This window comes from Lepisma saccharinum, chromosome 4 (assembly GCF_977018435.1).
Source record: "Lepisma saccharinum chromosome 4, izLepSacc3.1, whole genome shotgun sequence".
Classification (NCBI taxonomy): domain Eukaryota; kingdom Metazoa; phylum Arthropoda; class Insecta; order Zygentoma; family Lepismatidae; genus Lepisma; species Lepisma saccharinum.
The window spans coordinates 99,811,995-99,831,890 of NC_139232.1; the positions used below are offsets into that span (position 1 = coordinate 99,811,995).

General features: G+C 38.3%; 1 protein-coding gene across 1 annotated transcript in view; it reads right to left on the bottom strand.

The window, feature by feature from the left end:
- ifc (delta4-sphingolipid-FADS-like protein ifc) overlaps positions 1–19,896 on the bottom strand; it is a 69,911-nt gene that overhangs the window by 45,108 nt on the left and 4,907 nt on the right. The gene's annotated exons all lie outside the window — the stretch shown is intronic.

Here is a 19,896-nt window from a genome sequence, read left to right on the forward strand (position 1 = left end):
TGTAGGCTCGCAAAGTATGCTGGCGTTGTTGGAAAAAAAAATGACTACATTCAATTTATTAACCTTGCTCCAATACAGTTTTTGTGTCATACATTTTGTTCCTGCAAAAATACAGTGTATGTATACATTGTCCGAATGCCATGCCATATAAAAATGTTTTATTACTAATTGGCCGTTAAATACGGAATTATTTCTGGTGCTTCAATGGTGCCTTCAAACACCAAGGCTTTAATTATAAAAAAGTACAGTGCTCGCCCTGAAGGGGTATAGGGGGTGTGGAGTTAGTGCCCCACACTTTCTTGATCACGGCCGAAGATGTGGGTGATGTGATCAGCACCACGCCCCTGCCGCCTTTAGCCCCCAGAGTTTGTTCCAGGTACCCACTTTATACGACGCTGGGTTGACGCTGGAGCCGCTTGAACAGGTGGGAAAAAATCCCGGTTCTCCACCGCCGGGGATCGAACCCGGGTATCTCTCACGGTAGTCAGACGCCCTAACGACTGAGTTACAGCGAAAGTAAAACTATGGTTTTCCGATTATTGGTTACAGATCCCTCTTCTGCAGCTTCAACGCTGAATTCGCACGACCAGTGCTACTTGATGCCCGCTACAGATTTCAATTTCTAGAAACAACTCGAAGTGTTCATTGTATTCCCGGCGTGGGCATGGATATTCTTTGTGAATATAATTAACGTCACCATACCATCAATAATCCTCGTCGTTACGATTAGACAAAAACAAAAATACACACTAACATTTTCTTCACAAACACGTAACGCCACCCGCCGCCCAGCGGAATTGCCGGTTCCTGTGAAGCGTGGCATCCTGTATACGCATGAAACAAGTGTTCAGTGTGCCTGCGTCACGATTTAGAAACCCGCCTACTCCATGCCTTTAGATAAAAATATTTCTAGAATGTTCGGAAAAATGCACTTAAGTCGCATACCGCGATTTTCTGTTGCCTTCATTTAAGTCACACCGAATCAATTAAAAATAATATTATTATCAGTATAATTTTATAATAGGCATGTGTAAAGATTCTAAACAGTAACTGATTGATTTGGTGTTTTAAGTCCACTTTATGCACAGTAAGGCTAATCGGGACTGGACCTACAGTTTAAAGTGGGACCCGAACCACTTGTGCCTCCACCGGGTACAGTGATAACCCAACATGTATAACCAACTTGTAAAATTCAATTTTTTTGACTCAAGTGCTTTATCCCGAACAGTCCACATTTGTTTGTGGTACTTATGAACCAGGTTACTAAAGTACAGGATACGCAAAATATTTTTAACGAAACTACAAACGAACCTGCATCAACCACGATAATGAAATACATGGTACCCATGGCAATTATTGTTGGTGCCCCAAACTGAAAAGAGTAACATATCTAGCTACTGTACCAAATTTCGCCCAAAATATCTCAATTATCATCATAATCACAAAATTTGTGATTTTGTCCCATTCTTCCAAACTGCACAGTATATTTGTAAAAATGTTTTATCCAAGTAATGTATATAGTATACAGACAATTGTCAAAAATGGGCAAAAGGTAGAAATTGTTCCATAGTTGCTGGGGACAATTTGATCGGCGCTTAACATTCGTGTTGTACACCTCAAGACCGGTGCATCCTCGCGATTAACCAAAAGTACATAATGTGCGGCCTGGAACTCGCATCTTCAAAACGAAAACATGTATTTTCACTGAAAAATACAAATAAACGCAGCATAGACGTGCGCACTCGCTTTAAAGGGGAGGGGCAAAAGTCTTGATGACGCTTCAGTTTATGAAATGGAAATTACTGTTTTACAAACAGTGCGTACAAAACAGAGGCGAACCCTGTTGGAGCGGGTCCGAACACCGCGTAATTTTTGGCATAATTACATACATGGCATACCTTTGATGCAGAAATTGGAACTCCTAGAAAAGGCACGCAACGGAAAGCAGAATCTAAACAAAATTGATGGCTCGTGCACAATACACACGCTTGCGAATTGAATTCACATTGCACATATATCTACAAATACTAGATGACATATGAAACACTGTTGGTCACGGGCGCCGAAGGATTTTTTCTCAGGGGGGAGGGGGCAGTCAGAAACTTTTATTATTATTAATAATAATAATATTGCTATAATTGTTTTTATTTTTGTTATTACTATTATTGCATTACTATTACTACTTGTTTTTTTTTTTAAAAAAATCATGCATTTGTAATTTCCATATTGTGTATATCCATATACAATTTGCATAACTATACTTAACATTAATTAACGTAGGACAAAAAGCTGTTTTGTAACATATGTCAAGCTTTAATATAATCCTACTTCAAATAGTAATAGTTGCTGTAACTTACGGCCTGTTAAGTCACAGAAAACTATACTTTAGGTTACAAAATATCTCTACAATTTCACTATTCGAATTACATTAACTCTTGCAGGCGCCCATGGTTGAAGTATGTGCCACTTTATCTGAACAGAGTGTATATATTTTAAACCCTTCCACTTTTGTTACCGATACATTCAATTACAAATAGTGTTGCCCACGGGACGAGACGGGACAGGCTTTTAAAAATTCGAGACGAGACGAGATTGATCATGTGTCCCGAGACAAACGAATATTTTCGAGACGAGACAACATTTCCACGAGACGAGACAGGCCAAAGTCTCGTCTCGTGGGCAACACTAATTACAAAACAAATAATGTTCTACCCTCGTTGCTTGGAACTTTCATCGGCTTGTAAAGCTTCATCTTTTATTAAAATTGTGTAATATGTTGATCAACGACGATAAGATAGTTAGCTCTAGACTAAATTTTGAAGTGGAAATATCTTGGGGACAACATTTATCCAAAAATGAACTACATTCACATCAACGTTCATTTCGAAATTAGGCTTTTTTGTCTTCATGTTATTTAACGTCGCCTTTTGCCACTTTTGGCCAATCGCGACGATGAAATTGTTGAAGGAACACTCGCAAAGAATACCAATTCCCACGCCTGGATTCCAATCAGGGAACTTCGATGGTGAGATGGAAAGGCCTTCTAACGCAGTTGGACACCCAGACGACCGATATTGAGATTTCATATGTTACGAGAGCACACTAATATACGGTAGACATCAATTTACACCCGCATTACTTCCCATCGGGTCTCAATGAATGAATTCGACTCCCGATATCCCTGGTTTCACATAACGATACAGTATCCATTCTCTGTTCACAGCAAGTTCTAACGCAAGTCGATACAAACAAAGGCACGTGAATTGGGAGAGATCCTATTCATTGATTTCGACGGCAGCTATTTCACATGAACAGCCAGTTAATATATGGAAGAGCTCAGTCGAGGTTATCCGACAAGCAAGTTCACAATCGGCCTGCTTTTGCTGACTGCCTTTGTTCTTACTCTAGACCAGTGGTTCCCAACCTTTTTCACTTGCGGAGCCCTTTCTAGAATCAAGTTCTATGGTGGAGCCCCTTAGGCAAGTTAATGGTGTTTAGAAGTAATGTTACGGAGAGGAGGAAGAGGGATAGTAAGGGAATATAAAAGAGATATCTACACAATTGTGCAATATCCATGCAATGAAATTATATTTTAAAACCTTTGAAATGTACCATCTACTCAATTTATTCTCAACTAGCACCAATGCACATGATATTGTCAAAAACTTGGCCCCAGATGAAAGTTCCTCCGAAGTTCAATAAATCAAACCATTTGCATTACGATCGATTTTACATTGTTGGGTGAGAGCAGCAATAAGGTCCATAAAATAACGTATAAACGTTTAATGAGACACATGTGGTTGCATTTTTTTGCACAGTTTTTATTTCAGGTTTAAATTATGGTAATTGCAGGTGAATGTATTGTATGGTTCTGCATTTAAGCGGCTTCTGTATTTTGTTTTGGTAGCTGTATAAGCGGAGAATCCCGCTTCACAGAGATATGTAGATGAGAAAGGCAGCAATACTAATTTTGCTTTCTCAGACAAGATTTTATTTATTTATTTATTGAACTCAACAGGTACATACCTAATTACAGAGCCCATATGAAGGATACATAGTCATTACAATTACATATATTTCTGTAATATTGAGATAGAAATTATATATATATATATATATATATATATATATATATATATATATATATATATATAGACATATATATATATATATAAAATATATTAAAAATATTTATTTTATATATATACACTTTATCACACAATTTAAATACGAACTTATGTGTTTAAGCTTAAGCCATTGTGTTAATAGTGGCTTTACTGAAGTCCCTTAGGTTCATAGAAAAGATGTCAATGGTGTTATTCTTGATTAGCAAGTTATTGTAACTGGTGCACATTCTCCACAATGGAGATTTCTTTTTAATTTCGGATCTAGCCTTCTTTATAAGAAAAACTTCATTCTTTGGTCTAGTTTTCAACGACGGGATTCGAAAATTAATCTGGCAGAGTAGATGTTCAGCATCTATTTCGTGATTTAACAATTTCCACAAGAATACTATTTCATGTAACCTTCTTCTGTGACACAGCTTTGTGAACCGACATTCATATATTAGGTTGTCGTAGTGTTCAAATATGGGGTAAACTTTCTGAAATTTGTATTTTAAAAATCTAAGAAATCTCGATTGGACTCTTTCAATTGCTACACTGTACTTTGCTGTGTCTGTATTCCATATAACAGATGCATATTCGAGTTTGGGTCTTACATATGAATAATACAAAACCTTTAGTGTCTCTATACTTTTGAAATCCCTCCCCATTCTAAGAATAAACCCAAGGTTCTTGAACGCTTCACTAATTATTTGTTCAACGTGTTTATTAAAAGTAAGATTTGAATCAAAAATAACCCCTAAATCCTTGACTGTAAAATTTCTTGCTAGAGTATTGTTGTATATTTGATACTGAAATTCAACTGGTTTTTTCTTTCGAGTATATGTTACATAATGGCATTTACTGATATTTAGTGTTAAATCATTGATTTTTGTCCACGTTTCTAACTTTGTAACATCATTTTGAAGTTGCACACTGTCATCTTGTTTGCTTATTTTCCTGTAAAATTTCAGGTCATCTGCAAACAGCAATTTGTATGAGTTTTCAAATGAATCCGGCAAATCGTTAATAAGTAATGTGAAAAGAAGTGGCCCAAGGTTAGACCCCTGAGGTACTCCTGAGGTGACTCTTATCTCGTCGGATGTGTGGCCTTTATACGTCACGTACTGCTTACGGTTCTGCAAATAGGAAGCGAACAGTTGACGCAGTGGTTCAGAAATATTGAAGCATGCTAATTTACTTAATAGAATATCGTGGTTAACCTAGTCGAACGCTTTGCATAAGTCGGTATATATTACGTCAACCTGACCTCCTTCGTCCAATGTTGAACTAATAAAATTGGTAATATCGGAGAGATTGGTCAACACCGATCTACGTGGTACAAAGCCATGCTGAAACGATGATATTACAGGTTTTACGTGGGTAAATATGTAACGGTGCATGATTTTTTCGAATATTTTTGCTGGGGCTGATAATATACTTATTGGTCGGTAGTTTTGTACGTCATTAGTGTTATTGCTTTTGGGAAGTGGACAAATTGCCGTGGCTTTCCATTTTTCAGGAAATTTGTGTTTTGCAAGAATTAAACTGAAAATGAGATATAACGGGTATTTCAATATATTACTGTAACCTTTGACTACATAGGGCGGTATCTTGTCCGGTCCGGCTGATTTCTTAGGTTTTAAGTTTTTAATTGCTTTTTCTACGTCTTCAATTCGTATCTCTGAAATATTAAGATTATCCAAAGTTTCATATTGTTTGTGGTTAGGCAATACTTTCATGTCATATCTAGGGGGATCTTTTTTATACACTGACTGAAAATGCTGTGCAAAAGCTTCGACTACTGATAGTCGGTCTGACAACACTTTATCTTTGAACAGTACAGGATCTTTGTTACTTTTCCTGCGTTTATTTGTAACAAACGACCAAAACTGGGTGCTATCTTTTGCAATATTTATTTCCGAATTGGCAACATAACTGTTGTATGCATCAATAATTTCCTTCCTCACTATTGTTCGAAATTCGCTAAATTTATTGTAGTGGTATCGAAAGTCTCCCGCCTGTTTTTTCCACTTCTTGTGGTGATAATGTTTCCTACTTATATTTTTAATAATGCTGCTCGTAAACCAACACGGGTACTGTCTTTTGCGGCTTTTCTTTAAGGGGATACATTCATCGAATATTTTATATATAATTTCATAAAACACGTCTGTAGCTTGATCAACGTCATTCTTTGTTTTCAATACATCCCAGTTCGTGTTAAGCAGCTTGTGATAGATGGATGGAAAGTCGGCTTTACTAAAGTTGTACTGTAGCTTATGACAAGTTTTGTCGCGGGTTTCTTTGACATAATTAATATCTACTAGCAGCGAGGGATGGTGTGTGTCTTCAGGAACTAGTGGCTGTGTGTTTCGTGTTACTGTTATTCCCTGCCCATTTATCAAAAACAAATCGAGTGTTTTCCCATTGCTATTTTTAATGTCGTTTGAATTCATCTTTTAAATGCAGCCAAAACTCCGTTAGACATTGGTTTTGAAATGCGATTTTTAGTTCGCTGCGAGATGTCAAATCTATGAGGATCTCTTATTCCGCTGAGTTTAAGCTGGGTGGTTTTTTGTTCACACTGAACACATTCAGTACCCATTTAAAGTCATCAAGCACCTTCTCTTGAGCAATCGAAATCTTCCTTTTCCACGTACGCCAACCAATTCTTAAGTTTCCTCTTAAAATAAAACACTTTGGCGTTTGCATAAAAAAAAAAACTGTGGCAGCTTTTCCTTGCAATGATAAATTCAGTTCCTTCATTTTGCTAAAAATGTCAGCCAAATACGCCACATTGCACACCCTGTCTTTCATCATTTAAAACCGTCGCCAATAGAGCGTTATGGTTCATCAAAAACGATGCTACCTCTGCATGCAGTTCCATCAAGCGTGTCAACGCTTTTTCCCGAGACTACCACCTTACTTCAGTATGCATCAGGAGGGACTGGTGGTGGCTTCCCATATCTTCACACATTACTACCTGCTATTAAGAGGTCGTGATTTTATATAGTTTAGCTCAGAAGGAATTTTGCTCGAGGCTAACGCGTGTCTATGAAGAACGCAATGGCTGCTGCTACAGTTCTTTGCCTTATCTTTAATAATTGGCAATGGCTACAGCATTGTGACCCACCAGTGCATATATCTGCACAGTTTTCCCACGGTACTTCATTTGATGAGAAGAATTCATCCAAAAGATTAAATATTTCACCCCCTGATGTGTTGGTTGGTAGTGATCTGCGAAGAAGAAGGCCCTCCCGATAGCTTTGTAAGTAAACATAAACGAACAAATACCAATAAAACCGCCAACGTCAGTCGATTCATCCATTTGTACTGCGAATTTTTATTTAATTACCTGGAGCGGAAGTGGAGCCCCTGGGAAGTGCACGCGGAGCCCAGGTTGGGGACCGCTGCTCTAGACGAAGAGTAACGCTCCCCTCAAAAAACATTGGAATGATGTGGAAATGCGAAATGTCGCGGTTACGATATGCACCAACCAGCCTCATTCTAACCTCAATTCGAGTTCGCCCTCTCGTTATCCGTGGGGGTAAGGAAGTCGTGCTTTTTTTCTCTCTCCAGTGTTGAACTCTCCATGAAGCACATTTTCCACACGTCGTTGGTAATGAATAGATTTCGACATATGCGAGTCATAACCTAAGAAGGAACTCCCGACGGTACACAGTTAACTGTTTATTCGGTCAAGGCCACTGTTCGAAGTTCATCACTTTCACAAACGCTGAAGACATCAAGGATGTCTCACGTTACGTAAGCCTAAAGGAACATACCGGTTGAGTGTTATATAATATTTAAGGTTTGCATTATCGCGCTTCATGCAAAAATCATCCTTACGTTCATGTGATCATGTTTCACACAAAAGGCATAAATTCTCCCCAAACCACCGAAATGGTGAGGAGAAAAATCTTAATCTTTATCATGAAATCATTAAAACAGCCAAAGAATGTGATTCATATTCCTCTTTGGCAAAACAACTACGTAACGGCAAAAGTAAAAAGTCATTACACGACCCAAGTTTCTTTTCCAGGATAGGAGTACAAGTTGTAGAATATTTATTTTGGAAATGCGAGCCCTCAGGCTGTACGCACATATTCTAAGTGTTGGTTTACAATTATGTAGAGAGATAATGTTACATGAATAACTCTATATTCATTCACACATATACAGGTTAGAGTTTTGTGTTCACTCTACAGCAGAGGAACGTTACCGTAGTACACCTATATATATATATATATATATATATATATAAATATAAATAAATAAAAAGTGCTCCCCTGTGCTTAGCACCACGCCATGAAGGCGTATAGGGGGTATGGGGGTAACGCCCCACACTTTCTTGATCCGGTCGTGAGGGGGGGTGATGTGATCAGCATCACGCCCCTGGCCGCCTTTACCCCCCAGGTACCCATGTCATTCGACGCTGGGTAGGCGCCGGAGCCGCTTCCGTTAGAAAAGTTCCCGGATTTGAACCGGCCAGGGATCGAACCCGGGACCTTGAGCATGGTAGTACACCTACACAGGATGGACATCACAGAAGTCACACCTGCCCCGGATGCTGTCCCCCCCCCCCCACACCTTGTCATGTTAAGTCTGTAACAACGGAAATTTATTCCTGACGCGGAGCTTCAGACACGCACAACTTATCAACTGACACTCACAGGTAAATTTGCACGATTTTAGAATTTCTCAGTTGACATAGCTGCAAATAATAGATAAACACATTCCGAGGTACGATTAAGACAATTGTAATATTTTTTAAAAAAAACGTTCAAGATAGTTTAACGAATTATAATGAATGATTATAACCGAGAAGAAACGAAATTATACACAACACATCACTTGTCGCTTTTATATTCCATAGAACACCTACAACATATCGCTAAAAATCAAATATGTCTCAAAAAGTCTCGCAATACAGCATTGTGATTTGGACGAATTTTCACATTCTATAGTACACGTAAGTTGGTAATTACGACGACATTCTGGTACTACGGCAGTCCGGGTCTTGTCTCGACTTTTGGAGATCTCGGTGTTACTCAGTTCTTAAACCGACGCCCAGGATGCAAATTTTCTTTTTCCAGTCGACTTGTGAATGCGGTTTCATTTCCTGCTCTCTGATTGGCTGTTGGAAAGTTACGGTGCTGTGATTATGAGAATGTCTTATTTCCTATTGTTAGCGCAAATTTGCTGCTTTCCAATCTAATTTAACCTTACCTAACCTAACGTATAGCGCAAACAAGATATGCTCACAATCACAGCACCATAAGTTTCCAACAGCCAATCAGAGAGCAAGAAATGAAACCGCATTCACAAGTTCACTGGAAACAAAAATGCGCGCCCCCCGGGATCCCGAGTTCGAATCCCAGCCTGAGCATGGGTGTTCTTGGCGAATGTCCCTTCATCAATTCAATCATTGTCTTCCTCGTCGCGATTAGCTAATTGTGGTGAAAACCTAATTCAGTCAATCAATCAATACCATCTCTCGTTGTCATAGTATTTTGAAGACAAAAATTACATTCCAAGAAGCAATAACAGTTGACTCATTTAAGAGAAAAAAATATTGCTGCTCAAATATGCATGCTTTTAAAGAGATTACCATGAATTTATAGCGAAGAAAGAACCGTCGCGGTTACGGCTGCTGACTGGTGACGGCGCCAAAAAAAGTCAGTGGTAGGGATATTCTATGGGGGGGGGGGAAGGGTAATCACATTTAATATACTCCTAAATACTACACAAAAAATGGGGGTTCCCAGGTGGGGTGAAATTGTCAACCAGAAGCGCGTAACGCCTCTCTCTTTTGGCACTTGTGTTCACCCTACCCTAATTTAAGAATTTTATACATTTTGTATATCTTTTCTACCTATGTATGTGTATGTTCTCGAGGGATGAAGGAAATGACGTCAGTATTCTAGCCTATGGTGTTATTGGATTGAGATAAAAGGCCATTTAGAGGTATAATCATATAATAAATTGGTAAACAGTCTTCACTACGAAGATGTTTCACTCAGCGTCACTTGTTACAAAGTAAACAAAGTCTGTTATCACTACTCCTCACCATATTTTGTCACCACATGAAGATTGTTCTTGAATTTAACAGACTCTGGGCACATCTGTTTTACATTTTAAGTGTTTGCATAAATCTTAACGCTACATCTGCATGTGAAAGACCGCTTCAAAGTTACGGTAAACAAGAATTTGCCTGCAAGAGTTTTTCGTCGGCAGATTGAAGTTTGAAATCTGAAACACTAAGGTTCGACATAATAAAAGTCTAATCATCTACTTTAGCTCCAGGTGCGATTCAGTTAAATTGGGATTAATTAATTCTCTTGGGAGAGGAAATACCCTTTTAGCTGCTGCACCCTGGGGGTGATATTTAAAGGGCAACAGGGAGAAATTCATCATCTGCGAATTTTTGGCTCTTGGCGGGATTACATTTAAGCTACAGAAATTTCTCCTCACTAGAAATCTTCCAAAATATCACATTGGAATATCGTTTATTTTAGTTGTACCGGGGATGATCCCTTAATTTTTAGATGTCAAGAGAGTCGCCAGATTCATTTGTAGGGGAGGAGAGTTAGGCCATTGATAATGCTAGTATAGCTTCCACAGCAGAAGGGTCATTGTGAATTTTGGAATCGTAGTGGATATGTCAAGTCCAGCTGAACACACACATGAAGAAAAAAAAAACATTTCAGCATACAAAATGTATTACTGATTCATTACGTGAAGTTGAGGATGAGTGATGATATGATGAAACTGATGAAGGGACACTCACAAAAAACACCCATTGTCAAATCTAGGACCCCTAGTGTCACAAAATTCATTATAAAACTCCATAAATATCTGCTTCTGAACACCTGTTATGTAATAGCATAATTTACAATTTCCTTCACATTGTTCATGGGCATCATTACTCACATTCCCTTCTCCCATCTGTTTCAATCAAGAACAACAAAGAACACTTTAGTGAACTGATAGATCTATCAAATAATAAGTACATGAAACAAATTTTCCCAGTCACACTTTTTTTCTGGTTGTAAAACAAAAGTCAACCCATCAGTATGTTATGAACTACTATGATTTAAAAATTTAGTGGACTTAGTGAACTTTGGTACAAAAAGGTGGTGAGAAAACAACAGAAAGGTATTTCTGTTCTAGAATATGTGAAAATGATGTCTTTGATCACATTAAGCATTGATGTACGCAATTCCTCATGAAAAGCTGCCTGTGCGAAACATAGGCGTAGTTTCGTCCATCCACTTGGGGACACTAACTTTATTCATGCCTTTAACCATTACGAAAATCATACTGGCCATTCTCCTTGGGAAACAGGTGATTCCAACATCATCTTATCCAAAAGAAATGGAACTGTGTTTATGTCGAGTTTTACTTGCGTGAAAGGAATAAATACGCTATTACAGATGGATGCAAATTTATTAAAGAACACATTTCTTCTTTAGAATAAAGAAGGTATAATTTTATTGGATAATCCATTGATCATGGTAGTGAACAAATTATAATGCTGCAAGGCAAAGCACTGTAAAGCAATAGCTATTTGTTTCGTGGAAAAAACTTAAGATATTACACAATTACATAATTGTCTTATCTAAGTTTCTCTCTCTCTCTCTCTTCTGTATAAATTCCTGAATTCTTTGCGATCCGCTACAATTTCCCTTTCTATGTTCAATAGTGCCTAGCCTCATGGTTGACCTTAGTCATTTCTTCAGACATTGCAGAAATAGACCGTTCAGCTGTAGCCGAATCCACTGTGCAATTGAAAATGAACCTCTACCCAGGGTGCAATTTGTGCCCCAACCCCCTTGCCCCACAAAGTTACGCCTATAGTTTCGGATCTTAAGAAAATTGAAGAAATGAATTAGGGAAACAAAGAATTCCAGGCTATTACAAAAGCATGAACCTTTTAAATTATTGAATTATCCGTGACAGGTGTGATATTCTTGTTCCCTATGTAGGCTTGAGGATAAACTAGGTCTCTTATTGAAAGAATTATCATAGGTGCCTGAATAGAAGTTCTGACAAATAAAATATAAGAAAACATACTTATACTAAACATCAACTAAAGGTTAAAAGATTAAAAATCAGTACCCTTTAGTTGATAATCACTTGTGAGCAATTCGCACATTATCAGTATGTTACTTATACTAAACATGCACAAATAATAATTGATGCCGTGGAGGATAGATACAGAAGGGTCCCAAAAATTTCAGCATTGAACCATCGTCGTGAGGACAATTGGGAAGTTACTTGAAAAGAAGAACTGGCAACTCTGGTTACGAAAGCCAGAAACAGCATCATTGGGACCCGATGTGCTGACCACAGGTCACCAAATGAAAAAGCCACTCTCGCAGGCCCTTGTTCTTCGAGGGCTGTTGCGCCACTGAGATTAGTATTAGAAAGTTGCAATTTATGTGACATATTATTCAATTATCTTGTAAAAGTAGACTTTTGATTCATTGATTTGTTTTATTTTACTTTGCTCTTCTGCCACTTTAGGCTAATCGCGAAGATTTCTTAAAATGAGGATTCTCAACCGATCAACTATTATAAAGCCCAGACCAGTTGGCTTCAAAAGGACACCAAGTATGACATTCAAAGCAGGTTTTTGTAAGACCATTTTGAATATGCATCCTTTAATTATGTTTTTCAAATTCAACAGTCTAAGTCTGTTAGCTCGACACCTGACTTTTACTATTAACAAACTCTTTAATCAAAAGGAATTATCATTTTGTCATCTATGTCTTACTTTCTCAAATACTGTGAGCAAAACATCAAAGAATGATTCTCCAACAATATCCAATCTCCCAAAGATGATTAATTAACATTTCTTGCTGTTATATACCCAGCATAAGCACATATTCTTCCACAATAATCTTCCTGTGGGTTACTTGAAACAACCAATAAGCTTCTTCTTGCCTCCAGAAGAATTAATCTATCCTGAGATTCCTAGACCAGCATTATTAGAAGTGATCCAGAAAATTACCCCGTCAGTGGGAGAGTTGAAGACACAGTAGCGTACGCAGGATTTCATCAAGGGGGGTGTTATTTCGAAAACTTTCTACAAATTCACATTACCATTGTTTTATTATACTTTAATTAATTAATAATAAAAAATAATTAATAATTCTTATAATTAATTAATTAATTAGTTAGTTTAATTACTACTAATAATTACTACTAATGCAGCTGCTATTTATGAAAGATATAAAAAATATTACATTTCTTTTGTTTCTTTGTTACAAAATAATTGTCTAGTCAACGGTTATTTGTATATGATAAGTGAGACATTTTAAGTGTGAAGAAAATCCATAAAACAAGCAAATATATTAAATTTATTGAAATAATCGAAATATGAAACTCATTCAAGGAGTCGCGCTGGTCTAGTCTGACAACTTCGTGGGATATCCAGTTTCGATTCCCGGAATTGGTTGGAATTTATCCAGCCTTGTCTCCGCACCCAGCCTCATAGCAATGGGTACCTGACATCAACCCTGGGGATGAAGGCTGCCGGAGCATGGTGCTGATCACATCACCTGCAAAATAGTTCGAGATCGAGAATCTTTGGGGCCCACCACACCACTACGTGTGCCTTCATGTCACGGTGCTATATGCACGGGGGAATTTACATTACCTTTACCTATGGAACTCGCCCAGGATGATGATGAAGCGCGAGAATACATGTTGCTAAATTCCACTGAGTCTATGTTTTCGTTGAAAAGTAAGTTTATAGACATTCCAACACATTTATCACTTCTAGGTGATTCATAAAGCATTTCTTCAACATTATTTAATGATGTGGATGTAGATTCGGCATCACTTGAGAGTTCACAAGGGGATGTGAAATCAGTACCGGGAAGAACGTTTGCAATAAGGTCGGCACACTGCGACGAAGCAAGGAATTTTCACAATTCTCGCGAGAGTAACTGCGCGACTTTTTGCAAAAAGAATTGCAAAATTGAACTTTGCGGACACTTAGATTGTGTTTGGAATGTTGTGTTTTTCTTCATGCTGCATGGGAATAATAATTCAAATTATTATTATTATTATTATTACTCTCGCAAATCTTTGACTGTGATATATTAGCCATTTTTAATTTTTTCTATAGTATTTTCCATAATATTTCAAAAGCTCAAGGGGGGGGGGGTTTAAACCCGGTAACCCCCCCCCTTGCGTACGCCACTGTGAAGACAACTTTCAACTGCACCACCCTCGCACAATGGAAAATTGAAATAAGTTCCGCGCATATGTATACATATTCGTGACGTGGCGCAATGCACACATATGACTTGGAAAGGAACGATTCCACTAATGAACTGTAGTGATCATTTAATAAAGTCATTGTGCGCGATTGAGTTGCTTCTACACGATTGAGACACATTTGCATCCACGCAACCTTCAGGTGAATATTTTTAAATGACCCGTACCCAATGCACATCCACAGGAACTTAATTCTTCACTTTGATGTTCTGATGCCATTTCGCAATCAAAACTGTTATTTAATTCAAGCCTCTACAATGAATTGTTATCTTTAAGTCAATGTTATGCACATATAAGCTAATTGGGACTGGACCTACAGATTAAAATGGGATCCGAACCACTGTGCAATCTGCCTCCACCAGGTTTCGATCCAGAGACCCCTCGATTACTAGGTCATGTCTCTACAATTTGATGCTCAGAAAACTCATTTGCAGGAAAAGTCATTGTTGAAATGCTCTATATTAACGCTGTATGCCAAAGTACTATTGTTTAAAAGCAACAATATTATTGTTTACCATGCGTTCCAAGGTGGAATATCAATATTAATAATGGTGATATATTTTCTTTGAAACCTTGTCCATACATATGGTCCATCAAATGCACATGGAGTTCAACTTTTATAGAGAGAAAAGCACACCCTGCATCTACATTCTGTTGCATACTGTCTGCATCAAAATATAATTTAAACATCCTTCCTTAAATGTGACTGTCACACCACAAGAGCAACACACGAAGGTTTCATGATGATTTTTCTAATTTTTGTGCAGTTTCTCTTTCCTTAATTATTTTGTGTACTAACTAACTACGTCCATGGTGCAAAGGCAGAAGCACCAGTTGGCCATCATGTCTGGTGGAGGCAGTAGATTAGAGTTCGGCAAGGTTTCCAGTGCAGTCCCAGGAACTTGGTTGAAAAGGGGTCTCTCTACAGTGTGGCATGTGCTTTGTAAGCATTTGAAACTAAAAGCATAGAAGGTGCAACTTGCGTATCCACCCACTCTCCCCCCCACTTAAACAGAGCAGGGAGGAGGGCGTTCTTCCCTGGTTCGTTCGACTGCTTTCTTTCTTTCTGTTTTTTTTCCAAGCGTAGCAAAATGTTAATTTCAGCTTTCATTACGTCTATTAATTATAATCATTATTAATATGCATATTCAAACTTACATGTAAAAAATGTAAACCAATATCAAGTTCAACGAAAGGTTGTTCTTATAAAGTTCACTTTATGCCCAAAAAGCCTAATCGGGGTTGAACCTACAGCTTAAAGTGGGATTCGAACTACATTGTACCCCCACCGGGTAAGGAATTCTGCTCCCCTTGATTTCAGAGTGACGTAATCACTACGTCCTGGAGGAGGCCCAGTTCAATTAGAGAGATTCTAAAATATAAAACTTAGGTTTCTCAGTGGTTTGATTGATTTGCTTTATTTTACTTCGCTTTTTGTGCCATTTTTGGCTAATTTGCGAAGATGGGGATGAGTGGTGATATGATGGAATTGATGAATGGATGATTCGCCACGTTGCCGGCTGGTTTCTCATGGCCGTGTGCACGAACGAAGATCAAATTTTAAACTCGGATCGGGAAAGGATCACTGGAAAATTCCATTGCACGAAAACGGTTCAACACTTGATCGCGATCTAGGAACATCAAAACGAGTTTATCTTCTGAACGGCCATTCGCCACCGTTTTGGTGGCCGATCCTGGTTCACGATACTGACGCTTCGACCGCAGGCAGTTGTTTTTGAATATAAAAAGAGCGGAAAGTGATATCGAGGGCGTGCAAACGCTAGAGATGTTGGATGTACAATGCTGATAATTCGAGAGTTGTGTAAAGTAAACTAAAAACTGCCAAAATAATAATAATAATTTGTGGTTCTGTGGTGCAAAGTCGAAATGTTTCTAAATACTGTACTTTCTATCCCAGAACACAAAACATGTGCAAGTGCAAGGTAAATTAGAACAGAGCAATGTTACGATATTGCTACATGCTGTTGCTACACGACATGACAATATAAATATATAAGAATTAAGAAATGAAAAATTCAAATACTTACCACAATACAGTAATAATAATAATAAAATATCTTTATTGAGCGGGCGAGTTTCAGCGTACGCTGTTCTCTCGCGAATGCATTTCGTAAGGCATTGAAGTCCCGTAGAAGAAGGTTCCATGCTTTCTCCTTATTCTTTTGTCTTATGCCGTCAGTTCTTTTTTAAGATTATTATTTCTTTACACCCTACTACATCCTTGTACTCGTCGACAAGGTTGATCAGTACATTTCTCAAATTCAGATAAGTTTGCGGCCCGAATTACTTTTTTCTCCTACACGTTGATACTTTAACACATCACACTGTTCGGTGGGGTTCTTGATTGTCATTTGTTTTAGCCAACCAATCAGGTATAGCCTTACAAATTAATCTCGGATCATTTGAACGGAATCTCTTGAACGTCGTTTTTCGTTGGTGCAATGCAAATCTTTAAACCAAGTTCATTTAGAGTGGATCAAAATTGATCCCGCTCATCTGAACTTCGAAATAATCGGCGTTGGTGCACTCGGCCATCAGTGGGTTAACACTTTTAACTGTGAAGAGTACAGAATATAATCCCCTTGTAAACTGGATCCCTAATTCGATATGCAGTCGAGATGCACTACACGCTGGTTCATATATTAAATTGATTGATATTGATTTGGCATTTTAAGTGCACAGTAGGTTAATCGGGACTGGACCTACAGTTTAAAGTGGGGTCCGAAGCACTATGTGCCTCGGTGCCACCATCATATCTTATATGAAATATATATATATATAAAATTTAATTTCTGCTTTGCTCCAAATGCTACCTTCCACCGACCTTCTTGGCGAAGTCGTTAGTACAGTGTGCTACGACGCCAGAGTTTCTGGGTTCAGATACCGGCCTGGGCGTCCCTTCCTAACTTTCATACCATCACCGCACATCCACATCATCGCGGTAGAATAAAAATAACAGAAACTTTTATTAACGTCGCCCAAGAACAAAGACTATGAAAAGTCTACTGAACAGAAATAAAATTATTAAATATATTATTATTATTATACACTGAAAAAGTAATTTGCGGATGTTACTTATTTCCGTAAGTACTTTCTTATGTAATCAAACATATTTGTGGCTGACACATGTATGTGCTCACAATCGGCCCGCAAACAATTCCCTGATATCTCCACGAACCAATCCAGGTAAGGTTAGATTAAGCAAGCATAGTTAAAAAATTCAGTTCGTAAAACAATCCACATGTATTTCGAAAAATATATATATCCTGTCAGCTTATTTCCCATTTTCAAAATGCGACCTCCCAATTTTAACTTCAGATTCGTGATTACGAGGCCTCAATTAAAGATTATGCCAAATATGAAAGAAATCGAAGAGGCATCCGGTATTGTAAAATCGCTACCATTCACCTTTCATGCAAAAGTGGTGCAAAATAAATAGAAAGTTTGAATTTAGCATAATGTCCAGGATTATTATACTCCACAAAAGTGTCACGCAGGATTTTTGCGGACCCGTGAAAGACCAAAACGACGGAAAAGTATCAGCTGGTAACGGTAGACGAAAATCCGTGAGAACACTCACACTTAATTTTCCTGCCAAACACAGCAGATCTACAAAGTCTTTAAATGGTTTCTCATGTTTAGCTACATAGTATGCTACATTAAATACATTTGTAATATGAGAAAACATCTGGTGATCCATTTTTTTAATGCATTTTGCCATCTGTGTTTCTGTCGGTCATTCTTTTGCCTTTGCACTGGCAACATTTTCACTATGGACTTTACTCTGACTATGCTTTAAAAATGACTCCTTTTTAAAAGGTACAGAAAACCCACTGACCCATTTTTTATCAACGTTACTGGTAGGCACCTGTTTACAATATTTGCAAGATGCGCCATTTGTTGCTTCGTCATCCGATGGGGGACATGGAGGTCCGATTAGATGGTGTCTGCGTTGAGTGAACACATTCTGCACAAGAGCACAATGTTCCATGTGTTAGATCGCGTAACCCCCAAGTAAGTGTTTCAAACCATGCCGTGTTTTCGCTATAAGATGACGTGTGGTGGATTTTTTTAAACTATGCTTACCTAACTCAGGGTGCGAAATTTCCAGCTACCAGGTCGCCATCGCCTTCTGCAGGTGCCTTTTTTTTCGATTTTTTCCAAGACGATGTAACGCAGGGCAGGGTACATTTTTAAAAACAAAAATAATACTATTCCCTTAAAAAAAATGACCGCCAATTTAAAGTTATCATGTTCCAGTGCCAGCCTGCACTGCTCTAAAATGCAAAGTTTTGTGATTTGAATAAGATTATGTGTGTGATGCGTGAAATAGATACTTTATACATTGATGTTAATTTATCTGGGACGAGCATGGGTCCAAGGGCGCTCGCAGGATTTTTCTCAAGGGGCCAGCAAAGCTTCAGTCGTAATTCTTTACAAATCATAAAATTGAAATTGAAATTAAAATAACAATACCTACATTACTGCTAATTTTGGAAACATCAATTTAACAGTGTGTAACTAGAATACACAACTCCCTTGCATAACCTGACTTTGCTTTTGCTGCCATAAAAAAAAAAAGAAACAAACATTCTAAGGCGGCGCCCTCTTTCTTTTGCCAGCCTCCTCACCTACTCCTTGCTACGGGCCTGTCTTCATCCTTCCCCCAACATGTCGCTGGGCGATGCAGTGACCATAGTCAGAGGGGGGCTGGCTGCTGACATCCGAGAAGCGCGAAAAGATGTGGAAACGTTTCGACTGTCAATGGAGATACGCGTTGAGATTTTGGCAGCAAGAGGGGTGAGTGAGGTAAGGTTGCGAAGATGTGGCGAACAGAATATGCATCGTGCACCATGCGGACTTGAGGGGTAGAGCGGAGCAGACCGTGGCTCCTTGCTTGTGCACGGAAAAAACTCAGTTTTCACAGTTGTGAACTGCTCTCGCGCGCTTAGTGTCCAGTCTTCGTTTCGTTGAAAAAAAGAATGCTATAAATGCACTCGTGAGCGTTAGTTGACGTGGTAGTAACGTTCGTTCTGTTTACTTCCTTCTTTTTGGTTCGGTGGTAGTTGCCTGTGAGTGAAGTGGTTCCAGAGAATTAGTTTTATTTAGTTCAATTACTGCTATGGAGAAGAAGCAAACAAACATACGATCCTTTTTTGTTACGGGTCATGTATCAAAATCAGCTAGTAGCAGCGTTCAGCTTACCTCATCTCCCAGCTGTGCTAAAAGTGGTAAAAGGAAATGTGATAGTGATTCAGTGTCATTTCCAGTTAAAAGGAAATTTAATAAAGAGTGGTTAAACCATTTTGAGTGGTTGTTGTATGACGAAGCAACAAATGGCGCATCTTGCAAATATTGTAAACAGGTGCCTACCAGTAACGTTGATAAAAAATGGGTCAATGGGTTTTCTGTACCTTTTAAAAAGGAGTCATTTTTAAAGCATAGTCAGAGTAAAGTCCATAGTGAAAATGTTGCCAGTGCA